Source organism: Solanum dulcamara, chromosome 3 (genome assembly GCF_947179165.1).
Source record: "Solanum dulcamara chromosome 3, daSolDulc1.2, whole genome shotgun sequence".
Taxonomy (NCBI): domain Eukaryota; kingdom Viridiplantae; phylum Streptophyta; class Magnoliopsida; order Solanales; family Solanaceae; genus Solanum; species Solanum dulcamara.
In genome coordinates this window covers 37,367,153-37,389,162 of record NC_077239.1, presented here as the reverse complement: position 1 = coordinate 37,389,162, position 22,010 = coordinate 37,367,153, and positions in this window count along the sequence as shown.

The following is a 22,010-nucleotide window of genomic DNA, read 5'->3' as shown; positions in this document are numbered from 1 at the left end:
GCGGATAATTAGGGCTTCAAAGACTGAGTCGGTTGAATTGGCCTCCTATCGGCTAAGTGATATAGCTGCTAATTGGCACGAGTCTTGGGAGTTATCAAGGGGCGAGTGTGCTCCTCCAGCTGAATGGGATGAGTTTGTAGAAGCTTTTCTTAGCCACTTCCTGCCTCTAGAAATGAGATGATCCAGAGAGGATAGATTCTTGCAGTTAAAGCAGAACGGCAGGAGTGTTCGAGACTATAGCCTTGAATGTGACTCGTTGGCAAGACATGTCCACACGGTTGTAGCTGATATGGCAGATAGGGTGCATCAATACATTATGGGGTTGGATCTTTATTTGGTTGATAGTTGTATGGACATGGCTTCTAAGCCGGGCATGGATATTACCCAGGTACAAGCATACGCCCAAGGGGTAGAAGAGCGACATAGAAGGCGTCAGCCTGACAAAGGGTTCAACAGGAGTCAGCCTAAGAGGGCTAGGTCAGTTGGTTATCCGAGGGAATTTCGTAGCGGGCGGTTCCAACAGTTTGGTAGATACCCCTCTCAGCCAGCTCGGAGTGTACCTCTATAGTTCCCAGGTGGACGAGTTGAAAGCGCCAGATATTCGGGGGCCGGTCAAAGCTCCAGAGCCTCAGGTATATAGGTAAACCAGAGTTGTCGACAGTCAAGACCCTCGATACCTAGTGTCCCCGTTGCAACAAGCCTCATTTTGGAGAATGTCATTGGACTACAGGTGCTTGTTTTTTTGTGGCCGTCAAGGCCATATTGTGAGGGAGTGTCCATTTAAAAGTACTCCAGATGGTATGGCTCAGCCAACTGGGTCAGTTGCGGGTTCGTCTTCTTCTGTGGCTATGCCCCGATGGGGCGGGGAATGCAGATACCAGCAGGCCACGGTAGAGGCCGTAGTGGAGCTTCCAGTTGTGGTGGTCCTTCTAATCGTATATATGCTTTAGCCAGTAGACAGGACCAGGAAGCATCACCGAATTTTGTCATAGGTATATTATCAATCTTTTCTCAGGACGTATATGCGTTGATTGATCCAAGCTCTTCTTTATCATATATATCTCATTTTGTTTCTAGTAGAATTGGAATTAAACTGGAGTCAATAGAATCGTTTGAGGTTGCTACACCAGTAGGGGACTCTATTGTGGTTAAGCAGGTATATAGACACTGCTCGGTAAATGTGTATAGTCATCATACCTTGGCTGATTTGATAGAGTTAGATATGGTGGAATTTGATGTTATCATGGGTATGGATTGGCTAGATTCTTGTCATGCCAACGTAGACTGTAAACATAAAATGGTTCGATTTTAGTTCTCAAACGAACCAATTGTCGAGTGGTTAGGAAACATAGCGTCACCGAAGGGTAGGTTTATTTCATACCTTAGGGCAAGAAAAATGATCAACAAGGGGTACATTTATCATTTAGTCCGCGTGCATGTTCTGGAAGCAAAGGTTCCAACTCTTCAGTCGGTACCCGTAGTTAATGAATATCCAGATGTGTTTCCAGATAAACTTCCAAGCCTCCCTCCAGAACTGGAGATAGAGTGTTACACCCCACATTTTTGAACTCAGAAGGTTCCTTAAGTTACTTAAAAGTTAGTATGTGAGCCACTTAAGTTACGACCCTATTGAATGACTCTAAGAAGGGAGAATGTGACACCCCATGGTAGGAGAGGTTGGAAATAGGGTCAAGAGAAGTCGAAAGGAGTTGGAGGCCAAGTAACGAGTCATAGGACTCGACTTATTTACGTAAACTACTAATTTAGAAGTCTTACATATGTGAGTTACTTCATTACATACCAAGCTTACGTAGCAAGGGTTTCATAGGCTCTTAAAGTGAGACGAGATTACGAACGAGATTATGAACCCACGAGGAGGAAAAAATAATTGTGCGGGGAAGCCAATAGGAGGGTGACATGTGGAAGCACCTAAGAAAGTAGGTGACCCACCTTCTTGGGGTCAAGTAGGTAACCCACCTGCTTGGGATAGGTGGGCCCCACTTCCACGTGGTAGCCCCTCCTTCAGCATGTAGATATGGTGGCCCAATAAGGGCTGGACACATGTCACCTCTTGGGGAAGACACGTGTCACACTGTAGGGCCATATATATGTATGGATATGTATCATACACTCCATCTTCCTTCATCAAATTTCCATCAAACAAAGATGATGAACAAACCCTAGTTTAGGGAGAAAAGTGCGACGGCTTAGGGAGAAAAATAAGGTAAGTCCCGATTTCATTCTGTAAACTATATAGAGCTTAGTCTCTTTCTTCTTTTGGGCATGTCCTTGTCTTAGTTGTAAGTTGAATATGATTTGAGCTCTGGGGTAACTCCATCCTTAGCACCTCCTGTTTACTTTGGAATACCAAACTCTGATAGTAGTTGAACTATTTTCCTGGGAACTTCTATACGTTAAAGAGGTACCAAATGTACAAGCTTCGAGTCATAAAGACTACACGAGACTAGGTGTTTGATTCCATAAATGATTTGGCCCTACGTTAATACATGTCTAGGGTCCCCGATATTACTTTTGAGACAACCCATAATGGAATTTAGAGGACGCTCGAGATGACTACTTCGTTACTCAAGTCCTCAAACAAAAGCTCAATTTTATTATTCTGTCGAGTCTCTGATAATGATTTGGATTGCATATAGTTACTCACTGCATTGTTCACTGAGCCCTCACTAGAGAGTCGGGTATGTATGTATATATGTATGATGATGATGTGTTGTAATAAGGTGGTGATAGCACCTGGCCTATGATGGTCCTACATATGTGATTCGCCGGATCCATGAAAGGGCCGGCTATATTGTATAATTTGAGCATGTATGCTTTTGTGATTCATAGAGTACAGGTACAGGTTTTTAGTTTGATGATTTGTTTCCCCTACTTCTCTATTTCGGATATACCTCCAGTCGTATTATGTTACATTTTACATACTTAGTACATATGTCGTACTAACCCTCCTTTCCTCGGGGGGGCTCCGTTTCATACCCGCAGGTGCAGGTATACAGGTTGGGGATCCATCAGTGTAGGAGTCCCACTCAGCAGTCCAAGAATGCTCCATTGTGCTTGAGCCTGATTTTAGGTACTAAAACTTGATGCATGTATATAAGTTTTGTTCACGGGTACGGCGGGGGCCTTGTCCCGCCTTATGTTACTATTCTTTTGACTCTTAGAGGTCTGTGGATACAGATGTGGGTTGTATGTGTGTAGAGCGTATATTTATATAAGCTGTATCTACATTGTATATGAACTGTATCTAAGTTGTATATAAGCTGTATATAAGTTGTGTATGGGCTGTATATGAGCTGTGCCTGAGTAATACATGAGCTGTGTGTATGGGTATGTACGGCTGTACTGATATGACTTATGATTTAGGGCATTCCCTGTGTTGTGAAGGCCTTGTCGGCCCGCATATATATGTGTCACGGGACGACCCCATGTGTTACAATAGCCTTGTCGACTTATAAGTTTTCTTATCTGTTGATGTATTTTGAGTATAACCAGGGGACAGACTATGTATAGTTGGCCAGGGTAGACAGGGGTGTCCAGTTCAGGCACCCGTCATGGACTATGGGGTTGGGTTGTGACATAGCGTTTACTATGGACGTGCCAACAAATACTCAGCCTATCTCTATTTCCCCATATAGAATGGCACCCGCTATTATACCCCGCACTTTTGAACCTTGACACATGTCCCTAATCGTCTTGAAAGTATCCATGAGACCCTTACTGTCCACACACACCAAACAACTCTAAGGAAAGAAGACTGTGATACCTCGCGAGAAGGAAGGTTGGAAATAGAGTCATAAGAATTCGGAAAGAGTTGGAGGCTAAGAAATGAGTCATAAGACTCGATTTACCTATGTAAGCCACTAAGTTAAGAGTCTTATACACTTAAGTTGCTTAAGGATATATCAAGCTTACGTAGTGCGGATTACATCAGCTCTTAAGACAAGACGAGATTACGAACCCACGGGGGAGAGGAGGAGGCAACACGTGGCAGAAAAAGGAGGTGCCACATGGCATCCTAGGGAAGTGCCACATGGCAGAAGGTGACCCATCTACTTGGTGGTGGGCCCCACCAAGGACACATGGCAGCCTTGGAGGCTAAGGGTGGATCCGTGGCCCAATAAGGTCTTGACATGTGTCACCCTTAGGGGTTGACACGTGTTACTTCCTAAGGAACCCCATATATATGTGTTAATGACTCATAAGTCATTTGGAGTCCAAAAATATCAGCCAAACATAGAGAGAAAACGTGAGAGGAAGAGAGTACTACGGCAACCATGGTTCAAGAAGAATTAAGGTAAGTTCTTTACTTTTCTTCCATGAATTAATTATCTACAATATTCCCTAAGTACGTGGATATGTATATATGTGTTTTATGATGTTTATGGAACCAAAACTTCATCTTTACAATTGGAAATTTGGAAGAAAAAGAAGAGAAAAACGTTAAAGGGGCAAGGAAGGAGGGCTACGGGTTTTGCCCTTTAGGGGTAAGCTTCCGGGTTTCGTTCCGTGAATTAATTATTTAAATTATCCCTAAGTTGTATAATGGTGTTTAATAACATAAAATTTCAATTTGGGGTAGCAAAGAAGTAACACAAACAGCCCGCTCAATTTCAGCGCGTTTGGAGAAGTTCCAAGTTGCGCTTTGACAATTTTGGCTAAATTCGGGTAACGTAAGGTTTCTCCTTTAAATTTGGACTTTATGGTGTTGTTATGGATTGTATTATACACTTTTTTTGTGGCTGGAAACGTGAAAACAGTATAGAAATGCTTGCCGTTGAAGACAATCCAAATTGTAGTCGTTATAGTCGAATTGTCGTCGAAGTAAGGCGTTGTTCATGTGAGTTCCTGCTGCAGGGGTGTAATGTATTGTTTCAGGGCCTAAATTAATTCTAAAAGGGGTGTCGATTCTTCTGGTTGCAGCCACACGACCCCTCATTTCGTATAGTTAAAGGCATTACAAAATAAGGACTAGGCGCCCTATTGTGATATCGTATTTTTGAATAAGTCGTTTGGAGTTTATGTTATATATTGTTGGTGTGAATTTCTGCAGGTTGTTGTTGTTGGTTGTCTGTAGGTCTTAGGGACCTAATTGGAAATTTGGATAGGCACATTGTAGGGGAGGTGCTGCCCAATTTTCGCTAACGCCTTAACAAACTAAAGAACTAGTCGAGGAAACGACTAAGGAAATAGATTCCATTAATACTAAGATGTAACCTAAGATGCTGGAAAGTTAAGAAGGGTTGATATTCATATTACTTTTATGTTGGATAGGTTCAAAGGATGACGAGGAGAACAGGATAAGAAATAACTCAGACAAGGTATGTGAAGCTTTCTTTTGACATGTTTTTGGCATAAGTATGTAAAGCCTATCTTGTTTCTTCTTTTGGCATGTCTTCAAGTTAAGTGATGAATGATATGAGATTGAGGGTAAATCTACTCATAAATGCCAAGAATAATTCACGGTCCTCATTTACTTCTTGATGAAAGCACTCGTACGGTAATTGAACTAGGGCTTCTCAAGCCTTCCATACGTTAGGAAGTGATGAGTATGTAAGGCTATCCTTCCCTTCTCTTGGAGTGTCTTAGTCCTAAATATGATGTGTATATAACATGTAGGGACAAATGTAATCACGAAGTTCCGAATATGATTCACGACCCCTACCGACTTCTGGAGGTGAAAGCTCCTATGCTAATTGAGTTAGTATCTCTCACGGTCTCCTAGATAATGGAAGGTAGAGGGTATGTAAAGCTAATTCCTTGCTCTTGGCATATCCTTGATAAAAGTGCAATATGTATATCTGCGTATGCAAGTGGGGATAATCCCATTCATAAGGCCCCGAGCATACCTCCTGATTCTTATCCACTGTTGAACACTAGGACGCCTACGATAGGTGAATTATTGTCTCTCAAACTCCTTTGGGATAGAAACGGACAAATAGGTGAGGCCTACCCTTTCTTTCTTTTGACATGTCTTAAAGAAAATGATACATGATACGAGCTCTAGAGTAAGTCCATTTTTAAGCTCCGAATACGCTATATGTCTCATATTCACTCCTTGGCAGGAAAACTCTCATCGCAGTTGAGCTACCTTCCCTGGACCGTCTATATGTCGATTAATAGTGGGACTTAGAGCTCCTATTCCTAAGGACTCTATGATGACAAATGTTTATGATTTCCTTAAGACAGTTGGCATTGCCCTAAAATATGTCTAAAATTCCTGAGACTTCACTTAATATAGCCCCAGTGGTACTCAAAGGGCACCTGAGATGAATATTATCCTGATCCACGAACGATAGTTCAGTATGATTACCCTAGTGAGTCTCAGATAATGATCTACATATATATGATTATTATGACACTGAGTCCCCTAAAGGTTCGGGTACGGTATGTGATGATATGATTATAACACCGAGTCCCCTAATGGGCTGGGTACGGTATATGATGATATGATTATAACACCGAGTCCCCTAATAGGCCGGGTACGGTATATGATGATATGATTATAACACCGAGTCCCCTAAAGGGCCGTGTATGGTATATGATGATATGATGATAACACCGAGTCCCCTAATAGGCTGGGTATGATATGTGATGATATGATTATAACACCGAGACCCATACTAGGCCAGGTATGGTATAATATGTAATGATAGATAGGCATGCATATGAAAACATAATAATGAAATCATAACATATGACACGACGCTGTATGCAATGACATGGTAACACCGAGTCCCTCAACGGGACGAATATGGTATGTGAAGATGGTGTACATGCCCTTATGTTATAAGATGCAGGTATAGTGCCTTATTAACTATTATACTTGTTTCCAGCATCCCCATTTCAGTTGTTCTCTTAGTTGTGATGTGTTATGCTTTATATACTCAGTACATATATCGTACTAGCACCCCTCTTTTCTCGAGGGGGCTGCGTTTCATGCCCGCAGGTACAGATGTTCATTTTGGAGATCCGTCAGCTTAGGAGTTCCTCTCATCTATGTCGGAAGGGCTTTACTATTCTGGAGCCTAATTTTTGATATTGGTCACTTAATGTATATAATTGTACATTCAGGGATACGGCGGGGGCCCTGTCCCACCATATATTACTGTTACTATTCCTAGAGGTCTATAGACATATAGATGTGGATTGTTTATAAGTTTGTTTCGACTGTGCCTATATGGCATGTTGTAAATGTTTTTATGTTATGGCAGCCTCGTCGGCGCATGCCCTTTCATGATATAATACGAATGAAAGAGGCTACAGGTACATGAAAAAGTTTTAAACTATTGAGGTTTTTGTGTATAGTATCACATCACACACGGTTCAACTTAAGTGTAGCTGATAAATACACATAAGATGGTCCAGGTCGGACCCCAGTCGCGGTCTACGGGGTTGGGTCATGACACCCGCGGAGTTAAAGAAGCTTAAGGAGCAGTTGAAGGACCTATTGGAGAAGGGTTTTATTAGGCCCAACACATCACCATGGGGAGCACCAGTGTTGTTTGTGAAAAACAAAGATGGATCCCTGCGATTGTGTATTGACTACAGGCAGCTGAATAAGGTAACAATTAAGAACCGATATCCCCTCCCCAGGATTGATGATCTTTTTCACTAGTTGTAGGGTGCCCAATGCTTTTCAAAGATAGACCTGCGGTCAGGCTATCATCAGGTGTAGGTAAGGGAAGCAGATATATCAAAGACTGCATTCAGGACCCGATACGAGCATTATGAGTTTAAGGTGATGTCTTTTGGGTTGACAAACGCTCCAGCAGTATTTATGGATTTAATGAACCGAGTGTTCAAACCATTTCTAGATTTGTTCGTGATCGTATTTATTGATGATATTCTGGTCTATTCACGATCAGAGATGGAACACGTGGATCAATTGCGGGCGGTACTAGGGGAACTTCGACACCAGAAATTATACGCTAAGTTCTCTAAATATGAATTTTGGTTAACGTCAGTGGCTTTTCTTGGACATATTATTGGAACTGACGGTATTCGAGTGGATACACAGAAGATTGAGGCCGTACAGTCTTGGCCAAGACCCACAACCCCTACAGAGGTACGTAGCTTCTTGGGATTAGCAGGATACTATATGAGGTTTGTGGAAAGGTTTGCTTCCATTTCGGCACCATTAACAAGACTGACTCAAAAAGCGGCTAAGTTCCAATGGACTGACGCTTGTGAACGAACCTTCCAACTGTTAAAAGAAAAATTGACCAAGACTCATGTCCTCACTCTTCCATAAGGACCAAATGGCTTTTTTATTTATTGTGATGCTTCCGATATTGGATTAGGGTGCGTTTTGATGCAACATGGTAGAGTTATAGCTTACGCCTCTCAACAGCTCAGAAAGCACGAAAATAACTACCCAACGCATGATCTGGAATTGGCAACGGTGATTCATGCCTTAAAAATATGGAGACACTACTTGTATGGCATACATGTCGACATTTACATAGACCACAAAAGCGTCCAGTATATCTTCAAATAGAAAGAATTGAACTAACGACCGAGAAGGTGGCTGGAACTACTGAAGGACTATGATGTTGACATCTTATACCGCCCTGGGAAAGTGAATGTGGTGGCGGATGCACTTAGCCATAAATCAAAGGGTAGCTTGGCAGAGGTATAACCAGAATGGAAGGAGATGATCCGTGAGATCTGCCTGCTCGCTAGTCTTGGAGTCCGCCTAGCTGATTCAGGTAATGACAGGGTCTTTATTCGAGGAATTGCTGAATAATCGATCATGGAGGAAGTAAAACAATGCCAATACCAGGACACTGTCCTAGCACAGTATAAGAATGAAACTCTCCAAAAGGGAAAGCCTCTATTTAAGGTCATGGATGGTGGGATACTATAATGTCAAGGCAGATTCTGTGTACCGAAAGTTGCAGGTTTACGACAGCAAGTACTGGGAGAGGCACACCATGCCCGTTATTCTATTCATCCGGGGTCTACCAAGATGTATCATGACCTTAGGGATTTATATTGGTGGGATGGTATGAAGAAAGATATAGCTGAGTTCGTAGCCCAATGCCCGAATTGCCAACAAGTTAAAGTGGAACATCAGAACCTGGGTAGGATACTACAGCAGATGGAGATTCCAACCTGGAAATGGGAAGCAATTAACATGGATTTCATTATCGGCTTACCTCGCACTCTCCGGAAGTAGGATTCCATATGGGTTATTATGGATAGGTTGACAAAATCAGCCCACTTCCTCCCAGTCAGAACCACATTCTCAGTAGAAGACTATGCAAAATTATACATTAAAGAGATAGTGCAACTTCACGGAGTTCCTACTTCTATTATCTCAGACAGGGGAGCCCAATTCACAGCCCACTTTTGGCGGACATTCCAAGAAAGCTTGGGGACACAGGTAAGCCTTAGCACAGCATTTCATCCCCAAACTGATGGACAAGCCGAGCGCACTATTCAGACGCTAGATGATATGTTACAAGCCTGCATAATTGACTTTAAGGGCAGCTGGGATAATCATATACCACTTATTGAGTTTTCCTACAATAACAGTTATCACTCCAATATTCAGATGGCGCCGTATGAGGATTTATACGGCAGGAAGTGCAGGTCCCCTATCGGTTGGTTCTATGTTGGTGAAATGCAACTAATGGGTCCAGACATAGTCCAACAGGTGGTGGAACAGGTAAAGCTTATTTGGGAAAGATTATTAACTGCCCAAAGTCGACAGAAGTCATACGAAGACAGTCGACGTCGACCATTGGAGTTTTAAGTGGAAGAATGGGTGTTCTTAAAAGTGTCTCCCATGAAAGAAGTAATGAGATTCGGCAAGAAAGGGAAGTGGAGTCTAAGATACATTAGTCCTTACTTGATCTTTTGCCGAATAGGCAAGGTTGCCAATGAGCTAGACTTGCCAGCAGACCTGGAGGTAGTACATCCGGTTTTCCATGTAATCAATGCTTCGTAGATGTGTAGGTAACCCATCCCGAGTGCATTCCCTAGATGACATCCAGGTTACTGAAGAGTTAGCCTATGAAGAACAGTCAATCACCATCCTGGATCAGCAGATTAGGAGATTGCGAACTAAGGACGTAGCCTCGATTAAGGTGCTATGGTGGAATAGAAATTGGGAGAAAATAACTTGGGAGGCCAAAGAGGACCTGAAGCACAGGTATCCGTACCTGTTCTCGATATCTACAGGTAACTCCAACTCTTGAGCACTCGTATACTAATAATATAGATGGAAATATATGTGATAGCCTAAAAGAAAGGAACTTCTCCATAATCGATATAAAGTCTTAAGGAAAGTTGCATTTAACATTCAGGGACGAATGTTCTAAAGAGGGGAAGGATGTTACACCACACATCTTTGAACTCAAAAGGTTCCTTAAGTTATTTAGAAGCTAGTATGTGAGCCACTTAAGTTACGACCCTATTGAACAACTCTAAGAAGGGAGAATGTGACACCCCATGGTAGGGGAGATTAGAAATAGGGTCAAGAGAAGTCAGAGGGAGTTGGAGGCCAAGTGATGAGTCGTAGGACTCGATTTGCTTACGTACACCCCTAACTTAGAAGTTTTACATACTTAAGCTATTTGAGTATATACCAAGCTTGCGTAGCACGTGTTACACTCGGCACTTTTGAACCTTGAAATCTGTTCCTAGTCTTCTTGAAAGTGTCCATGAGATCCCCATTGTCTAGACACTATCAAATGACTCTAAGGAAGGGAGGATGTGATACCCTGTAGTAGGGAAGGTTTGAAATAGAGTCGTGGGAATCCGGAATGAGTTGAAGGCCAAGAAATGAGTTGTAGGACTCGATTTACATACATAAACTACTAATTTAGAAGTCCAATACACTTGAGCTACTTAAGTACATACCAAGCTTACGTAGCAAGGATTACACGGGTTCTTAAAATAAGACGAGATTACGAGCTCACAAAAGAGAAATAAGGAAACAAGCCTACTCGAAGCAAGTAGGTGATGAACCTACTTGGACCAGAAGGTGATACACCTACTTAGGGTCAAGTAGGTGATGCATCTGCTTGGGGGAGGTGGACCCCACTGCCACATGGCATCCCCTTATTGGCAGCATGGATTCGTGGCCCAGTAAGGGCTTGACACGTGTCACCCTTAGCGGATGACATGTGTCACTTCCTAAGGAACCATATATATGTATGTTAATGACTCTTAAGTCATTATTTATCCAAAAATCAGCCCAAAACATAGAGAGAAAAATGTGGAGAAGAAGAAGGGAAGGAGGCAACTATGGTTTAGAAGAATTAAAGGTGAGTTCTTCACTTTTCCTTCGTGAATTAATTATCTACAATGTTTCTTAACCCCGTGGAGGTGTATATATGTATCTTACGATGTCTAAAAAATTAATTCTTCAGCTTGGAACTTGAGAGAAAGTCGAAAGAACAAAGAGAGAAAATGTTAAGAACTAGTTAACAAACCCGTTTTTGGAAGGGACTCTTGTTAGTAATATTGGTATAACTTCTTGTGTACAGATTCGTTTTGTATGATTTAATATGGTTTGGAAAGGTATTTCATAGTTCTATAACTTTCATTTATCATTTAGAATCCTTTTTTGCTTTTATATTCTCTAAATAGGGTGATGAAGTATAGAAGAGGTACTGCCCAGATTTTGGTTTTGGAAATCTTACACGGACTGCTGTTGATATTTTAGGCATATCGTTTTGTAAATAATTGATGTAGGGGTGATTCAAAAAATTATGCAACCCTAAGACACATGTATATAACTTTCATGGAGGACATAAATCCTGTTTCCCTCAATTACCCCTTTGAAATGAAGCAACAATGCAAGACAATAAGCTGTCCAGAATTCACGGTTTGATAGTTTTGAGTAAGTTGTTTGGGGTTTGTATTGTGTAATGTTGGTGTGAATTACTTGTATATATGTTGAAGGTTGTTGTTTTTGGTTGGATGTTGTTATTAGGGGTGTGATTGGAAATTTGGATAGGGCACGTTATAGGGGAGGTGCTGCCAAATTTTCATTAACGCCTTAACTAATTAAAGGACTAGTCGAGGAAACAAACAAGGAAATAGATTCCATGAATACTAAGGTGAAATTGAAGGTGATGGAAAGTCTAGAGTAGTTGATATTCGTATTACTTCCATGTTGAATAGGTTCAAAGGACGATGAGGCGAACATGATAAAGAGTAACTCGTACGAGGTATGTAAAGCTTTCTCTTGGTATGTTTTGGTATAAGTACGTACAACTATCTTTCTTTCCTTTTGGAGAGTCTTAGACTTAAGTGAATTGTATGTGGAATGTGGGGATAATTACATTCCCATAACTCCAGGTACGCCTCATAATCCCTAACTACAGTTAGGTGTTGACACCCCTACAAGAATTGAGCATTGCCTGTTAAGGCTTCTACGTGCTAAAGAGTAGTGTATGGGAAACTATCTTTCCTTTCTCTTGATATGTACTTGGTATGAAAATGAGATTATGATACCATAATTATTCACCGAACCCCAGGATGGGCCGAGTATGATATATGTATACAATGACCACCTGAAGGAAAGTACAGACTATATAGAGTTTACTCTCTTTCTTTTCTGGCATGTCTTAGTTGTAAGTTAAATATGATGTGATCTCCGGAGTAACTCCATTCTTAACATCTCCTATTTACTTTTGAATATCGAATTCTGATAGTAGTTGAACTATTTCCCTGGAAACTTCTATATGTTAAAGAGGTACCAAATGTACAGGCTTCAAGTCTTAAAGACTATCCGAGACTAAGTGTTTTTGATTCCATAAATGATTTGGCCCTATACTAATACATGTCGAGGGTCCCCGAGATTACTTTTGAGGAAGCCCATAATGGCATTTAGAGGACACTCGAGATGACTACACCGTTACTGGGGTCCTCAAACAAAAGCTTAACTTTCTTATTTTGTCGAGTCTCTGATAATGATTTAAATTGCATATAGTTACTCACTACTCTAGTCGTGTATACTGTAGCACTTCTTTCACCGAGTACCAGGCCGAGTATATTATCGTGCATAATTCACTGCATTATCCATCGAGCCCCTCACTAGAGGGCCGGGTACGTATGTATATATATGATGATGTGTTGTAATAAGGAGGTGATGGCACTGGGGCCATGATGGTTTCACATATATGATTCACTAGACCCCTGCAAGGGCCGACTATATGGTATGATCTGAGCATGCATGCCTTTGTAATTCATAGAGTACAAGTACAGGCTTCTAATTTGATAAATTTTTTCCCCTACTTCTTTATTTCGAATATACTTCCAGTTGTGTTATGTTACATTTTACATACTCAGTAAATATGTCGTACTAACCCCCCTTTTCTCGGGGGGGCGCATTTCATGCCCATAGGTACAGATACAGGTTTTGGGAGTCCGTCAGCTTAGGATTTTGTGCAGCTCAGCTGGAAGAGGCTTCATTTATCGGGGCTAAGTTTTTGATACTGTCCACTAATGTATAAAATTGTTTTGTCCATTCAGAGGTACGGTGGGGGACTTGTCCTGCCATATATTGTCGTTAATATTTTTAGAGGTCTGCAGACATGTATATGTGGGTTGTGTATATCAGTTTGATTCAGCTGGGTCTACATGATGTATGGTATATGTTATTATGTTATGGCAGCCTTTTCGGCTTGCATGCCCTTTTATGTTATGATACAAATGAAAAAGGCTACAGGTTTATGAAAATATTGTCGCCCAATGGGGCTCTGTTACATGATATTGTTTTATTTACAGTTCAATTTGACCACAGCTGATAGTTAGGTATACGGGGGTCTAGGTCGGACCCCAATCGCGGCCTATGGGGTTGGGTCATGACAGAAGTGGTATCAGAGTAGTTCGTCCTTGGAATATCTGTAGAACGTGTCTAGTAGAGTCTTGATTATCGATGTATTGCGCGCCATATCTATAAATAGGAGGCTACAGGATATTTAGGATATTACCTTTCTTTCACATCTGAGACCGTGCTTTAGATCTGAGTCATAGGAAAATTTCTTATACTAACCTTGGATCTTAACAGAAGAACGACACCAATAGAAGGAAGTAATTAATGACATAGGAAGTTATGAAGCACGCAGGTAAGTAAAGTAAAGGCACGGAAGATATCCGTTGGGTAAGGTATTGAAGAACTATTGAAATATAAAGTTGAAACCTGAAAGGAAAGCGGACAGGAAGTGCAACAGAATCAGTTTAAAGGTCGATATATGAGGTAAGTCCATTATTTTCATACTATTGTAGATATTGAAAGCCCTGTGTGGCTGCGATATGAGATGATATTGGAAACCCTGTGTGGCCTGATATGATATGAATATATATATCTGTATTGGCCCTGTGAGGCATTGTTGGTATTTTCTGCGTGCAGGTTTGGGATAAGTAAGAAATATAGAGGAAACTCTGCCAAAATTTTCCCAGAATAAGAAAAAGGGGATAAAACATAGCTTTATAACATGTCCTGGAAGTGGATACCAAGTACCCCTATTGTATTTAATTAAAGCTGTAGGAGGTACTCTTCATGTCATCGAAAAGGGGCACCATTCCTACTAGGAGAGTTTTATTTTAGAGAAACAAAAGCCTATCTGAGCAGGAAAGTTCAGATCACGATACCTCCAGCTGTATTTGTGTTGTAGGAAAGGAAAGAAAAACTCCGGATAAAGGGTAAAATGTCAAGCAATTGAGTTCACTTTTCTTGAAAAGTACCAAGCCCCAACTCGTAGTTAAAAATTGAATAAGTTGTTCATAACTTGAGGATTAACCTGGAAGGGAACCAGGGAAGTCAAACATTAAGAAGAATTGTGATGTTTAAAGGACTCTAGTTTTCTTTTAGTGGTGGTTGAAAAGTGTTCTATGATAACATTTTATTAGTCTCCCACCGACTAATTGGAGAAAGAAATTCTAATAAAAGCGCCCCAAAGAGATGTCATGAACTAAATATGAGTATGAATTTAAAGGTATGGTATAGCAGTACGGGGACAAAGTGAGACCGCTACTAAGGTGCATTTGGTAGAGGCTAACTAAGTTAAAAGCCTGCGTTGAGTACGCAACAAGAGTCTAGAGCTTAAGATATAAAGGAATGACGCGGGTACACAATGTCTCCCTAAAAATAGTGGAACCTTAAGGGACGAGGATGGTAAACTTAAGGAATAATTGGTGTAACCTACATTCACCCCAAGGAATAAAAGGCGCAGCTTCCATTCATCTCAAGAAACAAAGGATATAGGTTGGGAAAGCCACTACTCCAAGAGAACATGGGACAATGAATGTCGGAATACAAATGTTGCCTAGTTAAAAGAAAATTTAGAATGGCTACAAGTGTATATTAAGTTTTTATAAAGACAAGTAGAATGTGGCCTCAGACGAGTTGTTCCATGGGTCCCATTACTCATGTACAGATTACTAGATAAGGTGTCGCACTATGTATGAAAAGGGTTTTCGATGCTTCGTAATTTAGCCAATGTTCCATACATGGATAATCAGGTTGGCAAAACAAAATGTAGACAGACAGGGACATGATACAGTACCAAGTAGACTGTGGAAGGAGACTGGACGAATTTGAAGCTGGGAATAGAGACATAGAGCAAGGTATAAGCGGATAAAGGTATAAGTACCCTCTAAAGAGGGGAATCAAATGAGAGAACTGCAAAGGTAAGATAGAGGCAATTGATATGAAAACATGCTTGAGATTGATGGTTAAACTTCAATAAGATCCCTTGTTGAACAAAGCTAGAAATATGTGGAAGCCACCAGTAATTGGATAGAAGTCAGAATGGTATGTAAGATAGGGTTAAGAAGTTTTGATGAGTCCCTGAATAGTATAACAAGGTGGGTGCGTATAAAAGCAAAAGACTATAGCAATAAAAGGAATCGAATAACTCAAGGGACACTACGAAGGATAATGATAGCATGCTAGATCAAAAGCCAACTATTGGCAGTAGAGTTGGTCGCAAATGATATTGCGATAGATAATTAACCAAGGACAAGAAATAGCAATGCTCCTGTGGTAGAAGATGATCAAGGAGTAAATAAGGAAATAGAAAGAAGTGCGACAAGGTATTTCTTACACACTCTCATATTCTCATAAAGGTAAAGAGTGACACAAGAATGTGTTAAGAAGGTTACAAGCGAGGGTAAGGAAAAATTGTGAAATGGTTTAAATAAGAAGGACAGGACTAGGTGGTTACTATAGGATTGGCAAGCTTATATGTCAAATTCCTTTAAAACTATGCCAGCTAATGATAGACAGAACTCAAAATGGCTCAAAGGGCACTATATGAACGAACTTTAGCGCTACTCAGTAGCCAACCCTAATGAATGGGTGCGTATAAAAAGGGGTGAATACAATAGAAGGATTTAAACCAAAATGACCAAAAAGGGACATGGTCGTAGTGAAACTAAAGATCTACCCCTATACCGGTTGCAAGATAATAGAGGAAAGGGCAAGGCAACACATAAAGACTAGTGAGACGATGTAAGATAAATTTTGGGCTAAGTTGAGTGCCCCACACATTATTGCAAGGATTGTAATGAAATGCGACATGAGGACTTCCCAAGAAGGTCACCCATCCCAGTACTTCTCTCACCCAGCACGCTTAACCTTGAAATTCTGATGGAACTTAATGCGTTAGTGCTGGTACAATCACGCGAGATGAAAGAATCTAAACTAGTGATGGGGGAATGATATGATATTATGTACCCAGAGTATTATAAGATACGTTAAGGTAATTGTAATAAGGGCTTAAGGGAAACCAGCAGGATTAATTAATTACAACTGATGGCACACTTGAATGCCACAGTTCTTTGACATAGTACGAGTTAATGATAGGCAAATGATCAAATGGCTATATGGGCCAGTGGGTACAGGAATTTCGACACCACTTGGCAGCCAACTCTAAGGATTGAAAAGCAAAACCCAAAAGGTAAGGGTACCAGTTGAGGTAATTTACGAAAGATAGGAAGTAATACATGAGGTCGAAAATCCCACAATATGACCAAGGCTACAAGACTCACCTCGCACGCCAACGCCAGATAACTCTGGAGGGAATGTTACTTGTGGATTAATGATATTAGCCCCTGCTTCTTTAATCAAAGGCTACCTACTCAGCCGAAAATGTGTAAAATTATGGGGGAAAAGAGTGGTAGGACCTTACGGAGTCTCCATAGCTATTATTCCAGACGAAGGAGCCCAAGTTATAGTTAACTAACGAGGATCAGTCCGCGAAGAAACTGGGAAGATAGATAAGTCTTCGTACATTACTTTACCCTCAAACCTGATGAACAAGCTAAAGTGTACCACTTAAATGATAGAAGATATGTCATGAACTGGTGTTGTTAACTTCGAAGATAGCTGGGATGATTGTCTATCACTTATCAAGTTGCCTACAATAATAATTACTACTCTAGTATCCCAACGGCCCCGTATAAGACTGGTAGAGCAAGACGTGTATGTCCCCTATTGGATGGGTCAATATTAGAAAGACTAAGCTAAAAAGGTCCCAATATGATAAGCAAACTATCGACTAACAGCCCAGAGTCGGCAGAAATAATATACAAATAATCGACATCGACATTCAGAGTTCAAATCGATGGTTAGGTGTGCATAAAAGAGTCACCCAGAAAAGAAAGCTTAACCCAAAATACGTTAGACCTCATCAAGTTTCTCGTAAGTGGACAAAGTTGCTGGTAAGTTGAGCTTACCACCTAAATGCAAAATTATACGCCCAGTACGTCTATACGGGTACTTCATAATGTACTGGTGATCCACCTAGAGTGTGCCCATAGGTAATGTTTAAGAAATGGAATCCTGCAGGGAACAACCTATAACCGTCCTAGAATGTCAAGTTAGAAGGGTGCAAACTAAAATGTGACTTCCATCAAGGTATGATGGCAAAACAAAAACCAGAAAAGGAATGACCTGGAAAATTAAAAGAGGATAGAAAATGCAAGTATTCGTACCTATTCCCGATGTCTAACCCCAAATCTCGAAACTCATATATTAAGTACCTGGATGACAGTATGGGTTATGGCAATAACAAAGAATCTCCCTATACTCTACATAAAGTTCTAAGAAAAGTCTTGTTAACATTCGAGGACGAATGTTCTAAAGGGGGGAAGGATGTTACACCCGGCACTTTTGAACCTTGAAACATGTTCCTAGTCTTCTTGAAAGTGTCCATGAGATCCCCATTGTCCAGACACTATCAAATGACTCTAAGGAGGGGAGGATGTGATACCTTGTAGTAGGGAAGGTTGGAAATAGAGTCGTGGGAATCCGGAATGAGTTGAAGGGCAAGAAATAAGTTATAGGACTCGATTTACATATGTAAGCTACTAATTTAGAAGTCTTATACACTTGATCTACTTAAGGACATACCAAGCTTACGTAGCAAGGATTACATGGGTTCTTAAAATAAGACGAGATTACGAGCTCACGAAAGAGAAATAAGGAAATGGCGCGCCTACTCGAAGCAAGTAGGTGATGCACCTACTTGGACCAGCAGGTGATAAACCTACTTAGATTCAAGTAGGTGATGCATCTGCTTGGGGGAAGTGGACCCCACCACCACATAGCAGCCCCTTATTGGCAGCATGGATTCGTGGCCCAATAAGGGCTTGACACGTGTCACCCTTAGGGGATGATATGTGTCACTTCCTAAGGAACCATATATATGTATGTTAATGACTCTTAAGTCATTATTTATCCAAAAATCAGCCCAAAACATAGAGAGGAAAACGTGGAGAAGAAGAAGGGAAGGAGGCAACCATGGTTTAGAAGAATTAAAGGTGAGTTCTTCACTTTTCCTCCGCGAATTAATTATCTACGATGTTTCTCAACCCCGTGGAGCTGTATATATGTATTTTATGATTTCTAAAGAATTAATTCTTCAGCTTGGAACTTGAGAGAAAGTTCAAAGAACAAAGAGAGAAAATGTTAAGAACTAGTTAACAAACCCATTTTTGGAAGGGACTATTGTTAGTAATATTGGTATAACTTCTTGTGTACAGATTCGTTTTGTATGATTTAATATGGTTTGGAAAGGTATTTAATAGTTCTATAACTTTCATTTATAATTTAAAATTCAGTTTTGCTTTTATCTTCTCAAAAGAGGGTGATGAAGTATAGAGGAGGTACTGCCCAGATTTTGGTTTTGGAAATCTTACACGGACTGCTGTTGGTATTTTAGGCATATATGTTTTTACATAATTGATGAAGGGGTGATTCAAAATTATATGAGACTCTAAGACACATGTATATAACTTTTATGAGGACATAAATCCTATTTCCCTCAATTACCCCTTCGAAATGAAGCAACAATGCAAGACAGTAAGCTATCCATAATTCACATTTTGATAGTTTTGAGTGAGTTGTTTGGGGTTTGTATTGTGTAATGTTGGTGTGAATTACTTATATATATGTTGAAGGTTGTTGTTATTGGTTGGATGTAGTTATTAGGGGTGTGATTGGAAATTTGGATAGGGCACGTTATAGGGGAGGTGCTGCCAAATTTTCGTTAACGCCTTAACTAATTAAAGGACTAGTCGAGGAAACGAACAAGGAAATAGATTCCATAAATACTAAGGTGCAACTGAAGGTGCTGGAAAGTCTAGAGTAGTTGATATTCATATTACTTCCATGTTGAATAGGTTCAAAGGACGACGAGGCGAACATGACAAAGAGTAACTTGTATGAGGTATGTAAAGCTTTCTCTTGGTATGTTTTGGTATAAGTACGTACAACTATCTTTCTTTCCTTTTGGAGAGTCTTATCCTTAAGTGAATTATATGTGGAATATGGGGATAATTCCATTCCCAGAACTCTAGGTACGCCTCATAATCCCTAACTACAGTTAGGTGTTGACACCCCTACAAGAATTGAGCATTGCCTATTAAGGCTTCTACGTGCTAAAGAGTAGTGTATGAGAAACTATCTTTCCTTTATCTTGATATGTACTTGGTATGAAAAGAGATTATGATGCCATAATTATTCACCAAACCCTAGGATGGGCCGAGTATGATATATGTATACAATGACCACCTGAAGGAAAGTACAGACTATATAGAGTTTACTCTCTTTGTTTTCTGGCATGTCTTAGTTGTAAGTTAAATATGATATGATCTCCGGAGTAACTCCATTCTTAACATCTCCTATTTACTTTTGAATATCGAACTCATATAGTAGTTGAACTATTTCCCTGGAAACTTCTATATGTTAAAGAGGTACCAAATGTACAGGCTCCAAGTCTTAAAGACTATCCGAGACTAAGTGTTTTTGATTCCATAAATGATTTGGCCCTATGATAATACATGTCGGGGGTCCCCGAGATTACTTTTGAGGAAGCCCATAATGGCATTTAGAGGACACTCGAGATGACTATACTGTTACTCGGGTCCTCAAACAAAAGCTTAACTTTCCTATTTTGTCGAGTCTCTGATAATGATTTAAATTGCATATAGTTACTCACTACTCTACTCGTGTATACTATAGCACTTCTTTCACCGAGTCCTGAGCCAGGTACGTTATCATGCATAATTTACTGCATTGTCCATCGAGCCCCTCACTAGAGGGCCGGGTATGTTTGTATATATATGATGATGTATTGTAATAAGGAGGTGATGGCACTAGGCCATGATGGTTTTACAGATATGATTCACCGGACCCTGCAAGGGCCGGCTATATGGTATGATCTGAGCATGCATGCTTTTTTAATTCATAGAGTACAAGTACAAGCTTCTAATTTGATATTTTTCCCCTACTTCTTTATTTCGAATATACTTCCAATTGTGTTATGTTACGTTTTACATACTCAGTACATATTTCGTACTGACCCCCTTTTCTTGGGGGGGCTGTGTTTTATGCCCGTAGGTACAGATATAGGTTTTGGGAGTCCGTCAGCTTAGGATTCTGTGCAGCTCAGCTGGAAGAGGCTCCCTTGTATCGGGGCCTAGTTTTTGATATTGTCCACTGATGTATAAAATTATTTTGTCCATTCAGGGGTACGGTGGGGGCCCTGTCCCACCATATGTTATCGTTAATATTTTTAGAGGTCTACAGACATGTATATGTGGGTTGTGTATATCAGTTTGATTCAGGTGGGTCTACATGATGTATGGTATATGTTATTATGTTATGGCAGCCTTTTCAGCTTGCATGCCCTTTCATGTTATGACACAAATGAAAAAGGCTACAGGTTTATGAAAATGTTGTCGCCCAATAGGGCTCTATTACATAATATTGTTTTATTTACAATTCAATTTGACCACAACTGATAGTTAGGTATACGGGGGTCCAGGTCGGACCCCAGTCGCGGCCTACGGGGTTAGGTCATGACAGCACGGATGACATAGGCCCTTAAAAAAGACGAGATTACGAATCCACGAGGAGGAAAAAAAATTATGCGGGGCAGCCAATGGAAGGATGACACGTGGCAGCACCTAAGCAAGCAGGTGACCCATATGCTTGGGGTCAAGTAGGTGACCCACCTGCTTGAGGGAGGTGGGCCCCACTGCCACATGGTAGCCCCTCCTTCAGTGCATGGGTGCGGTAGCCCAATAGGGGCTGGACACGTGTCACCTCTTGGGGATGACACGTGTCACACCCTAAGACCACATATATGTATGGATATGTATCATATACTCCATCTTCCTTCATCAAATTTCAAGCAAAAATAAGCATGAACAAACCCTAAAAGTGGAGAGAAAATTGCAATGGCTTGGGAGAAAAATAAGGTAAGTCCCGACTTCATTCCATAAACTAATTATCTAGCGTATTACATGGTGATATGGAAGTATTATTAGTGTAAAATTAGAGTTAGGTGCAGCCAAAAAATGGACAGCAAGCTGCCACGATGGTTCAGGGCGCTAAACAAATTCCGAGGCGAGGTTTCGGCGAGTTCTAGCCAATTTTGGGAAAGTTAAGGTCTTTCCCTCTAATTTGAAGTTTATAATGTTATTATAGGGTGTATTACACACCTCTTGGGATGCTGGAAGTT